The sequence below is a fragment of the Macrobrachium rosenbergii genome, chromosome 15, assembly GCF_040412425.1.
Source record: "Macrobrachium rosenbergii isolate ZJJX-2024 chromosome 15, ASM4041242v1, whole genome shotgun sequence".
Classification (NCBI taxonomy): domain Eukaryota; kingdom Metazoa; phylum Arthropoda; class Malacostraca; order Decapoda; family Palaemonidae; genus Macrobrachium; species Macrobrachium rosenbergii.
The window spans coordinates 43,261,320-43,274,389 of record NC_089755.1 but is presented as its reverse complement, the minus strand read 5'-3'; the positions used below and the strand labels follow the sequence as shown (position 1 = coordinate 43,274,389).

Below are 13,070 nucleotides of genomic sequence, written 5' to 3'. Positions count from 1 at the left end.
TATATACATATATATATATATATATATATATATATATATATATATATATATGATTTAGCTTCTATATAGCTAAAAGACTTATTAAAATGTAATAGAACTCGGAAACTTTCTAGTCATCTTTTGCAATATGCACATTTATTACGGGAGAAAACCGAGCCTTTTGAGAATTCATCTTCCCCAACGTTGAAACGAGAAAATAAATTAGAGAGCGGAACGCACCAGCTTAAAATATCGAACAAAATAAGAGACGAATTACACTGGGAAAAGGGACATGATGAATACTGAATAAAAATAAGGGGTTTTACGCAACAAAAATCTGATGAAAAGTAATATTCTAAAATTCAGTTTGAATAAAAGACAATCAAAGAACAAAATACTAAAATACAACGGCACACGTGCACAAACAAAAACACGAAACGGAAAGAAATAAAGCACGAAAAACTTAAGCAAATCAAATTTCACACAACACAGTATGATTATCTTCGTTTGTATTTTCCTCATATATATTTCTCATTCTGTCGCCTATTGTCATTTCGGAAAGATGGTTTCCCGAAAACTTGGTTTGTCTTCGAGATGCTGAAGTTCATGCTCTCTCTCTCTCTCTCTCTCTCTCTCTCTCTCTCTCTCTCTCTCTCTCTCTCTCTCTCTCTCTCTATATATATATATATATATATATATATATATATATATATATATATATATATATATATACAGTGTGAAAGGTGGATAAGTGCATTCTGAGATGTTCTGGTCAAGTGAAAAGATTGGGAGACGGTAGCTGTGGAAAAAGTATATATTTCGAAAGTGTTAGGAGGGAGACAGAGGACGAGAAAACCCAAAATAGGCTATGTATATTGTGTGAATGGCTTTAATATTCACGAAACACATGGCTGATCGCAAGACAGAGGTGAATGACACAGTGTAGGTAGGCCTAAAGGGCCTTCTGTGGGTGTAAGAAGTGACTACCACTGTGTAAGTTTTGCTCACAAGATCATCCACGACTCAACATTCAAGCATGAATGTAGCAATCTCTAGACCTTGGTAGCAATGACCGTCGTGTTGTTTTTCCATGGGAGCACGAACACGCCGGAACGCCAGACACAGCCAAGGTCTAAAGAATATTCTCCAGACACTGGATATACCGACGAGAGGAATTCGTTAGGCCGAACTAAAACGTCATTGGCCACGACGTCAGAGGAATGAGTTTCCCTCCGTCGGGAGCGCTTATGGCGACGCCGAGCCATTAAAATGAAATGTGGGCCTAGACCGATGACGACAACCTTAGGCGATGATCGTCAAATATAGGCCCACTTAAAATTCCCACCTAGCAAAGTGACGCCATGATCATTTTTTTAACTCTCTCGTTTGAAAGACGTCGGAACGGACAGCATAATAATTTTTCTTCTGTATCACCTCTCTACAGTATTTATTTTACGAAGTAACGCCCGTTATATTTTCTTCATTCGTTATATGGGCATATTTATTATTTATACACACAAACATATATATATATATATATATATATATATATATATATATATATATATATATATATATATATATATAAAATATTTGTATATATATACAATATATGCATACGTATATACATATACACACGAAATCTAAGCATAACAAGCAAATATCTCATCTCTTTTACAAGTAATAACGACATGTATAATTCAGATGAAAACAACATGAAAAACAACATATTTTTTATAAAGTTTATAAAACAACGTCAATATTATCTGGACGAAGATCGTTAATTAACTGCGACACGGGAAAGACACTACTTTTATACTTATACAAAACTATATTTCAACAAAAGTAAACGCGATACAGTTTCATGGTAAAAAAATAAAATTTATCAGTCACATCTGCAAAACTCGGCTTTATATTGGGTGTATGTACACACACACACACACATATATAAATATATATATATATATATATATATATATATATATATATAATATATACATATATATATATATATATATATATATATATATATATATATATATATATATATACACATATCGTATGTACACGTATGTAAACAATTTCATTGTATAAAAAATTATCAGTCACATCTGCAAAATTCGGCTTCATATTGGGTATATGTACACACACACACACATATATATATATATATATATATATATATATATATATATATATATATATATATATATGTACAAACAAACATATTATATATATAATATATATATATTACACATATTATATATATACATATACATAATATATATATATATATATATATATATATATATATATATATATATATATATATATATATATACAGTATATATATACACACACAAATCAGCACAACTACCTCTGCCAGCCACCTTCCTACTCCACTAAATAAATCCCCTGTTGAATGAAACTGCGACACTATTCATACAATACTGTCAAAACTGACAGCAAATCCCGACTATGGCACATTACACACCCCGTCTCAGTTTGAACCTAAGCACCTAATTCTGGACTTTTATATAAGGCCAGTGGTCAGAAAACTGGTCCCTGGTTGAACGCGGGTAAATGTAAATGAAAATTATCACTTGTAGTCTATCGTTTTCACATAAAGAAACAAATATATGAATTTCTTTCTATATCGTGAAATAAAAAGCCCTGGCAAAATCACAAACATTTCTTCACTGGGTAAGAACACACGTTTTCGCTGGGTTAGCTTGAAATTACAAGTGAATGCAAATTTATAAGAACGTATGCACGGCTTAGAAGATGCAAGTTACCTGGACGTGAACACTGAATAGGGTCAACAGACAGCAACAGGTATATATCCCGCCGTCTCTCCATTACGAACTAAGCTGATCTACCGGGAACACATTCTTAATATTTACGTTGTTTGTAACAATACTGATCGAGACAAAAGTGTAGTTCCATTACAATGCGTTCTAGGCACAAGTTCAGTTTCACCTAGGCGCATGATCGGTTGATATTCACACAAACTAATCGAGATTCTACTCTTACAGTCACACGCTGTATAAATAATCAATGTAACACGTATGCATACAGATGTACGTCAACAAAACAGAACATCACTTTGCACATACCACGTCAAAACATTAGCACAAACCCACAACTACAGTAACTTTCCATGTCATCGCCTCAAGTTTAACTGTGACGACATTCAAAGTCTAAGTCACCGGAATCCTTAGATGCACTGTAATGTTATAAAGTCTCAATCCTCACTTCGAAATGAGAGGAGAAACAGTTATATACGATGGATGGATGGATATGCATGGATTCCTCGCAAAAGTCACGTGACGTAAAACACAGCAGTCATGCGAAGTCTGTGACTAGCTAGCTACGAGCCTGTCTGGCTCACACTAATAGCAAGAGAGACGGAAATTAAATGACATTAAATGACAACCACAGCACCAGAAAGGGAAAACGAACGACCTTTCAGTGCAATCCCCACACCCCCCTCTCCACCCACAACAGCAGCTAGCTACAGTGTGCTTGCACTAGACGATGCTAAAAGAGAAAGTCAAAAATGTAAAAGAAATAAACCAGACAATCACTGGCCTCCCCCCTACCCTCTCGACCTAGGGAAGGGATCGTGAGGAGGGGGAGGCGGGGGGAGGGGAGGAACGTCGGCGGGTTCCCAGACATCACAGCGCGTGTCTAGTATTGGCTTATGATGCAACCAGACCTCCTCCTCTCTCGGCCAGCTAAAGTTGCTTTGTTACTGTAAGCAGCTTTTCGAAACCTATAGAACAATGTTTCTCTTGTTAGAAACTCACGTTATAGTTCACTGTCTACTTCTACAACTGGCCAACGCACAGCCTAGCCAGCCTATCACGGCAAGTGACGAGGAATCACATAAAACAATTTCGGCGTTTTCTTGCGATAATAATTGAATTAATCAGTGCACAACTTAAAACCAGACATATGGTTATATGAATACACGGGGGGTATACGTGATTTCTTAAAATAGTGTTGATGTAACTGTTTCAAAGCACATTTTCCTACTGTATCCACCAGGGCGGGACACTTGTAAGTCTAAATCAAGGTAAGCCTTCCATTTAAATACTGAAATAAGCTTGGATTCTTTGCACATGAATCACCACTAACTTCACGGGAAATCCCACACACAAACACACTTGTATACACTTCACTTTACTTTACAAGTCCTTTTAAAGTACTTTCTACACGAGAGAACACATGGATGCACCGAGATATACTGACGAATAAAAAACCCTCAAGAAGGCATTACGCCGTATTTTAAATGCACCTTGTAACAATAATGGACGCACGTACAGACATCGTTTCTGAGACGTCATTCAGACAAGAGGAAGGGAGGGAGCGGCATATAGCGGAAGCTCTGGAACATATGATGATGATGATGTCTGACTGCTCCAGTCCCTCTCTCACTCTTTTTCTCTCTCTCTCCCGTCCGGGTGACCTTGCGCCAACTACTCCAGCCAGCGACTGTCTGCTCGACTCCTGAGTGCTGAACAACCACCGCTACTCTTATAAGCGTCACTGAAATATCCCAAAGTGGTCACCCCACTCTAATCTCCCAGCTATCTCTCTCTCTCTCTCTCTCTCTCTCTCTCTCTCTCCCGGTGCATACGAGGGGCCCCCACCAGGCCAAAGGGATCCCCAAACACCTCCGTCGTCAGTCTCCACTGTCCCAAACGCACAAATGCACGCACTCTCTCGCACTCACATACGTCTCTCCCCCATTCCCCTCTCGCACGTGCTGGCTTAAAACTTCATAAACTGTTGCATACTGAGGTTTTGCTTATTATCTGTCCCTCACATCTCCCCAACCCCCCAACCAGTCCCCATGCAAAGAAATTATCCGTGCTACAAAAAAAACTACATTACTTGTTTATCCGCAACAGGAAAAAAAATAACTTTCCTTTCACAGAAACATGAGCTGTTTATTCTTTGAAGGGTAGGGAGAAAGGTATGGGGGGGGGGAAGGGGAGATGACGGGGAGAACGTTTCCGTACCAAACGACACGATTTGGTGTCATGTGACCCAATCTTCCTCGTGCGTATCCATTTATTTGCTACGTATTTAGCTCTTTCCCACGGATCGAGTAATGAGATTCTGCATGATATTAATCGTATGGAGATGTTTTACAAACACACATATTACTGCTGCGTATTAGTGCATGCACACACACACACACATACACACATTACACACACACACATTATAGTATATATATATATATATATATATATATATATATATATATATATATATATATATATATATAAGTTCAGGATCACTAGGACTACAACTGCACCCGATACATAGGAACAACATACAAAGGACGCAATTCTTCAGACACTAAACGAGAGAGAGAGAGAGAGAGAGAGAGAGAGAGAGAGAGAGAGAGAGAGAGAGACTCTACTCATGATACCCAGACTTCCGTGATCCCACAACTGGGTGAATCACGACGTGCCAAAGTCATACAGACTAATCAACCTTCTGAATATTACAATCAGCATTTGGACCCAGAGAGAGAGAGAGAGAGAGAGAGAGAGAGAGGTATTAATGAAGTAATTTGAATGTATACAATTATCCATCTCTCTCTGAGTATATTTATGTGCACGCAATTTCTACGGTAATAAAAATAGGTGAAAATCCTCACCCTTCATCTTCTCTCTCTCTCTCTCTCTCTCTCTCTCTCTCTCTCTCTCATACACACGCCAAAAAAGGGAGTTGATGGTCTTAGAATAAAAAGAATGAGCAAGCTTTGTGTATTTTGCATATAAACGTTATGTCTCCATGGATGTTGCAAGTTTTTTCCTAACAAATGATCGTGATGCATTCTGGAATGTTTGAAGGTGATGTATTAATTGGTGATAGTAATGAGAAGCGACACACTCTTGTTTATGGTAAAGGAATGGAAGTGGATGATTCGTATAAGTATTTATGAGTGAAAGATAAGAGGGATAGCAAAGAGAAGTAAATAAAAAAAAAAAAATAGGCCATGTAAGGAAGGTGGCACAAGCTTTACAACAAGTCTGGAAGAGACAAGCGTCTATGGGTAAAGACAGTCACGTGTTCAACAGTAATAAATTCCTACTTCACTTCCAGATCGAAACTCCTTGCCTTCCACTCGACTGTCCTGGGTTCGATCGCGATGTCAGGTAAAATCTAGTAGTATTAATAATGATGATGATGATGACCATTATCAGTATTATTATCAACATCAGTAGTAGTAATGATGATATAGGACTAAAGACTGAAATAAGCAACACTATAGTCCTGCTGGAAGGACAACCCACGAGAGAGAGAGAGAGAGAGAGAGAGAGAGAGAGAGAGAGAGAGAGAGAGAGAGAGAGAGAGAGAGAGAGAAATTTTTCACATGCGGATTACCCCACAACGAGGCAATCCAATAGGACTACACTTCCTTTTGAAGGAACCCACGGTTGGTGTGCATTGGCCGAGCATTGCTGCCAACGCAGGAAATCAGTTGTGGCAACATTGCTTGCCACCTTGAGTTGCTTATCAAGGCTGGATTTGCTCCCATGAACATCAAAAAGCGTTAAAACACCGACGATATATTTGCTAATGGCTGTAAATCGTTCATATTTTCACAAAGATAATTACAAGGAATAGTTTTTAAAAAATCCCCCTGGGCTCATTCTTCGCATTAAAGAATAAAAGCAGAAAGTAATTAGACTTTTCTTTGCATACAAGAACACTTCATCACCTATATTTCATATAGATGCCTTTAATTTAAATAAAACAGTTTAGTTTTCACATCTTTCTAACCCTTGGGTTTTATTTATACTCAAAACCTTTCCTCAATCCCAGTCCAGTTCGTTACAGACGAGATTACTTATTTTTAACGGGAGGTTATTTCACCTAAATGACTTTCAGTAACCCATCAAGGAGGATTAGCATTTTCAACGCCGAAAGCAGAATCATTTTCGAAGATTTTAATAAAATTTCCACCAGTAATCTGAAGAGATTCGGCGTTTTCAAGTATCAGTCGACTCGAGGTATATACAGTATATATAACTGTCCTTGGCTTCGACTGCGAAACTCTACGGTAAAGACCTTGCATATTAACGGCGAGGCAATGCAACTGTCCTTAGTTTGTCGTTGTTGTTGATGTATGTTGAGCTGTCTTGCGCCAGCCAGCAAGCACAGGGCCAGTTTAATTGAACAAGAACAACGACAACAGATAGTGGCAGCAACTGGATCGTTCATTTTGTTGTGACACTAACTCCTTTGTTGTTTTGATGTTAGCAACAGTGCAAGTTATGACAACAACGCGCAATGTTAGATTAACCAAATGTAGCACTAAAAGGTGAGTATTCTTCACAGTTTCCTGTATATGTAAAGACATGCATACATTGTTTGAAACACACACACACACACACACACACAGAGAGAGAGAGAGAGAGAGAGAGAGAGAGAGAGAGAGAGAGAGAGAGAGAGAGAGAGAGAATATACTAATTGTAACAGGCCATCGTTAGTAATCATCAACACGATTTACCAAAGCTTTTGACATTCTCAATAAGCACCACAAACCTTTAATATAAAAAGGCAGACGATCGATTAACCACAGAATACTCTGAAATATACTTTGAAATATATTTTCGGATGTATTTTACTTAGCCGGTTATAAAAGAACTTCTATGAACGTCGATAGTTGCTAGAAAATGAGCATGAGCAATTTATTCCTTCTATCCTCAACGGCAACATTTTTCTGGCAAATACCCCAACTGAACGCAACTTATTATCCCAACTGAACGCGACTGACTCCTACGGTCCGAAGCGCATTATTCAATCCACATACGTTGGCGTCATTGTACGCGCATTCATATAAACTGAACGTTAAGTGCTCACCCGAGCCCCCTCAAACACAAAGTGGGCAAAAAAGTCGAAGGAGAGTAAAAAAGACAACGACTCGGCCCCCGACAGTCGTCCCCCGAATTGCGATAAAGGATCTCAGGAGCGAGGGATGTCTGTCAAAACATAACCCCGCCAGTATCTGCTGGCGCTGTTGTGATGCTGTTGTGACTCATTCCGGCAGCCTCCTCGTTGTTGTGTTGTTGTTGCCGCACACTTACTTGCTTCTTTCTCCCGTCCTGGTGCTCTAAGGGCGATTACGTTACCGGGCGGTCTCAGATTGTCCGACTGACCGCCGCAGTCTATTTATTTATCCGGCATCTGCGCCCGAAAATACTTCAATATCAGGATAAGATTACGTCCTGAATAAAAGGGAATCACCCGGAGCCCATAGCAAAGAAAACAAATTTGGATCTCTCTCTCTCTCTCTCGGGCAAGGAATCTATCCTACCTGACATACTTTGCACGTACAAAAACACATAAATGTATATAAATTCGAATGCTTATAACTAGATAATTCACGCATATTCTGAGGTACACAGTACTAGTTAATATAAGAAATCAATTTAGAGACACAATGCTGGTTAATATAAGAAATCAATTTAGAGACACAATACTGGTTAATACAAGAAATCAAGTAAATTGTACTATATTTAGTACAGACGAAGAAAATTAGGATTTTATATATTTCTAAATGAAAGAGAAACCATGTTCTGTAGGCCTATAATCTTTATCTATTAGAATAGATTTACCTTAATTTAGAAATACATTTACTTAAAAAAAAATTCGGTTTTGCATATTTATTTTCCATCATGTATTCATGCATTCATTCGAGACTACTAAGCGTGAAATGAATAACTTCATACGGTGTATGTTTCTTACACGACAATCAGACTTGAACGGACCCATTCGACCCTTAATGTAAATATACTGATGAACAACAACATATTTTCCTGGCAAGCCACATCGAACTCCAAAACTAGGTTGTTGTAGATATCGAATGATTTACATTTCGCATATTTATATTAAATGCAATAAAAAATTTTCAAAAGATGTTTCACAAATCTCAGCAAAATGAAATATTTTGCAAATTCGTGCCAAAGTATTTCGAAACTTTTTACAATTTTTTTTTACATAATACTTCGAAAATTTATGAATTATATACACACATTTCACAAATGTATAAACACCTCAGAAAACATTTCGTTAATCCATGCAAATTTCAGCGAAATGTTCAACAGATTTACGATAGTAAGGAAAAAATTTCAGTTTTATAGTCCTCAACAAAATTTCACAAATCTGTAATAAAAAAATAAAAACAAATTCCTCAAATCAAATAATTTTAACCATTTTATAACCACCTGATACAAAACGAGATTGTTTTAACCACAATTTGTGTGTCTTCTCAAACTGAGATCTTGCCAATGTCAGGTGTCATTTAACATTTTCAATAAATATCAATTTTCCAACATTTAAAATTCAGTAGCTACAGGCATCCAGTTTGTTTCGTTTAACATTAATAACGATTGTTTTCCTTTAATTTTCTATGGTGGATTCTTATCAATACATATTTATGTTTTCCATTCCAATAATTACTGTGCATCTGAGCAACCATTTTTTTTTTTTGTACAATTGTTTTGCTTAAAGCAGGGACTCCAAAAAGTGCTGCCTTCCAGCTTTTCGGCAAGTATTGCTGGGATGAGGTTGCTAGCCCCCAAAGGATGTTCAAAGGGGATTCGGCGCCGACGTGCATCTGACAATGCTTACTGGTCACCCATTCAAGCATCGACGAGACCAAATTGATTTACTTAACTGATCGGACGACAAGTGGTATGGTGAGTATAAGTGTGCATGTATGTATGTATATTATGTATATATATCATATACATACATATATACATATATATATGTATATAACACGCAACTTGCATGATACTAAGTAACATATAATACAAATCTCTATCACGGTTCTACCCGTCCACCGAAATAAACCCTTCCGAAACAAACGCACGAACACACACAATATATAAATATATTATGACCTGTATACAAAAATAGCAACTCGGTCGAGTACAAAGACGTGAATATGGCATCGACAAATTCAACCGCGGTGACTCGCTCCCACAGGCCAACCGCCCCCTCCTTTGTTCATTCAAAACCAGGGGGCAATGACCCATGAAAACCCTCAAGAAGAAGAAGAGGAAGAAGGAGGAGGAGAAGAGGAAGAGGAGGAGGAGGAGGAAAAAGAGGAAGAAGAAGAGAAGGAGAATAGGCATGAGGAGAAGAAGAAGAAGAAGAGGAAGAAAAGGAAGAGGAAGAAGAAGAGGAAGAGGAAGAAGAGGAGGCCCTGCATTTCACACCGCCACATTCACTATCTCCCTTCCTTACCCCACCCCTACCATAAACCCCCATCCTCTTACTCCCGCCCTCCCCTTCAAACGTCTACCTATGTCTCCGTCATTTATATCCTTTCCTCTACCCCCATCCCCCACAAACCCCCTCCCACCTTCCACATCACGTCGAGGCCTAACTCAAGAGACAGTCACCTCTCCGCCTGGCTCTATAATGTAGAATCTTTTAAAGTAATTTTTATTTCGGCCCAAATAAGCTTTTTTCACTCGTAACCTTCCGCGAAGCGATCAATCATTATGCGCTGTATATATCTTCGAACGACATCAAAGCGCGAAAAAATAAATGTCTTGTGTCCTTTGTATGGAATAAGGAGGAAGGGGAGAAGGAGGAGGGGGGGGAGAAGGAAGAACTTGTCAGGTGGTCCTCTGCAAACCTAGGGAGGTCTAAACGAATAGGAGACAGAGAAAACAGATAAAGATGGGGACGAGGGAAGGAAGACGTCGGGGAGAGAGAGAGAGAGAGAGAGAGAGAGAGAGAGAGGCAAGGCTAGAAGAAGGAAGAGATAGACAGGGGAGACAAGGAGATATGACGGCGAGATGGAAAGTGGAAAGGAGAAGGGAAGGGAAGGGAAGGGAAGGGAAGGGAAGGGAAGGGAAGGGAAGGGATGGGATGGGATGGGATGGGATGGGAGGGGAGTGGGAGAGATGATAAAGAAGACATGGCAATAGGGCAATAGGAGGGCTGTAGCAGTAGCAGCAGCTCATACCCCAACCCACTTTCCCACCACTAGACCCCTTCACACACACACACACACACACACACACTTACCTCCTCTTTTTTTTTATTTATATGTAACAATAAAGAGAGATCAAAACTTCCCTCCCTCCACTCCCCTGCCATCCACGAAGGTAACAGAAGGAGCAGAGATTAACTGCAATTACTGAGGGGGCTGGAAAAAATACTTTCTTTTTTTTATATAAATCTTTTCTTTTGAGAAGACCAGGAAGGGTGACTACGACGACTTGGTCGCACAATTCCAAAGGAAGAGTCAGTCGTCAAAGCAAAAACGACTTCTTCCCCTCTCCGCACCTCTTTCTCTCTGTTGGTAAACGCTGTCAGTGAAATAAAAGAGGAGTCATACTTGTCACGCACAAAATGCATCCTTAAACAATGATAATAAGATGACCAATCAACAGCATCCTCCATTCATACGAGGCCAAGGCTCCGATTCACTAATCCCTGAACCACATACCAGATCAACTCCGCCACGTCTATAAAAACTGACGGAAAAATTCTCCACTCAACCGCCCTGCAAGATTCTGCCTGACTGTTGGCAACTCAGCGCAAGAAAGAAGCCGCATGGGCCTCTTGGCAGGAGCGGGCAATTTCCCTGTTGCAATTCCTGGGATAAAGGAGCAAGAGGCTTGCAATCTCAACTTCCACCCGTCTTCCTCTCTCCCCCCTCCCCCCTGCCACTCTCCCAAACCCCCTTCTATCACGTCCTTATCCCATCATATAACTTAACCCTCGAAAGTACACTATAGTCCGCGTTTCTTTATGCCCATATAATAGCAGCCACCAACCCCATCCCCACCCTCTTCTCTCCTTTATGTGGGCCTTACAAAAGCAAGTGCCCAATCAGGGAAGAATATGTGACCCAAAAGTGGGAAAAAGGACCTGAAGCTTGCTGCAACCCTTTATAAAGCCTAGAGTTTCTGCGAGAGCATTTCATTTTGTCCTCGCGAAATACAATGTCGCGATTTATGTATGGCGTGCTTATGCCCAAAATGAACAAAAAAGACGAGTAATTTTCAAAACGAAACAACTGAAAGATGGAAACGTTGCACAGAAATAATGTAAGCATTGTAAATACTAGCAAACACAACATATGATGGAGGCTAACTGGTGCACAAACAAAAAAGACAAAAAATAATCACAATCATTATTACTGTTATTCATTATATTATTCTTACGCAAGAAATAATGATGACAGGACCTTGCCCAAAAACTTCCTACAAAATATAACCATCAGACGTGAAAAAAGGAGAGAAGAGCAAAGAAGACAAAAATGCCATAAAAGCAAAGAACAAGAAACAGAGACAAATCAAAAGAACTGGAGAGAAAAATTCAGGGGGTAACAATTAGAAAAAGGCAACGAAGAAGAAAAATGGGAGAAAAACAATGAAAGAAAGAGGAGAGAAGCAAGGAATAAGGAATATGAGAGAAGCAAAGAAGTAAAAAGGAGAGAAAAAACAGGATGAAGGAAAAAAAAAGAGAGATATCAAAAGAAGCAGAAATAGAGAAAGGCAAAGAAGAAGAAGAAGAAGCAGCAGCACACATGAAAGAGAGGCAAAGATGAAGCGGAAACAAATGAGAAAACCTAAGAAAGACAAGGGACAAGATACAGGTCCGAAAAACAAAGAACAAATCAGCAGAGAATAGGTGAGAAGAAGAGTAAAACTGAATGCATACAATAATAAATAACCACAAAGAGACAAAAATAATCAAGTTACAGTAAACAGTAAGAAAAATGGATGTAAAAATCCAATATCAATGAGGAAAGGAAGCTATGCCTACGAATATCTTTACGCCAATGATTCTTGAGCGCGGTTGAAAGATGTAGGAACTTTTAGGTTACAACCCATTGTCTCAAGTGACTTCATCAGTGAATTATCCACCCAGTAGTTAGTTATCTGTGTGACTCTCAGCCAGGGTTGAAAGATTATGAGGCTTGCAACTTCATCCCAATTATTACTTTTGAAAACCCGAAGACAGAGTAGGAGGTTCACTACACTCGACCCAAGAACAGGTTGGAAATGGAATGTAAAATTTAGGCCAAAGGCCAT

At 39.0% G+C, this 13,070-nt stretch overlaps 1 protein-coding gene across 7 annotated transcripts in view; it reads right to left on the bottom strand.

The window, feature by feature from the left end:
* The window catches only part of LOC136846600 (uncharacterized), a 729,131-nt gene that overhangs the window by 78,189 nt on the left and 637,872 nt on the right, over nt 1-13,070 (bottom strand). The window contains exon 1 of one of the 7 annotated variants that reach the window (XM_067117480.1): nt 4,280-4,591. The exons of 5 other annotated variants lie outside the window; for them this stretch is intronic. The gene's annotated coding sequence lies outside the window, so the exon portion shown is untranslated. Of the gene's footprint in view, nt 1-4,279; nt 4,592-13,070 lie in introns of those variants that run through there. One more of the 7 variants, XM_067117481.1, reaches the window with a different exon arrangement.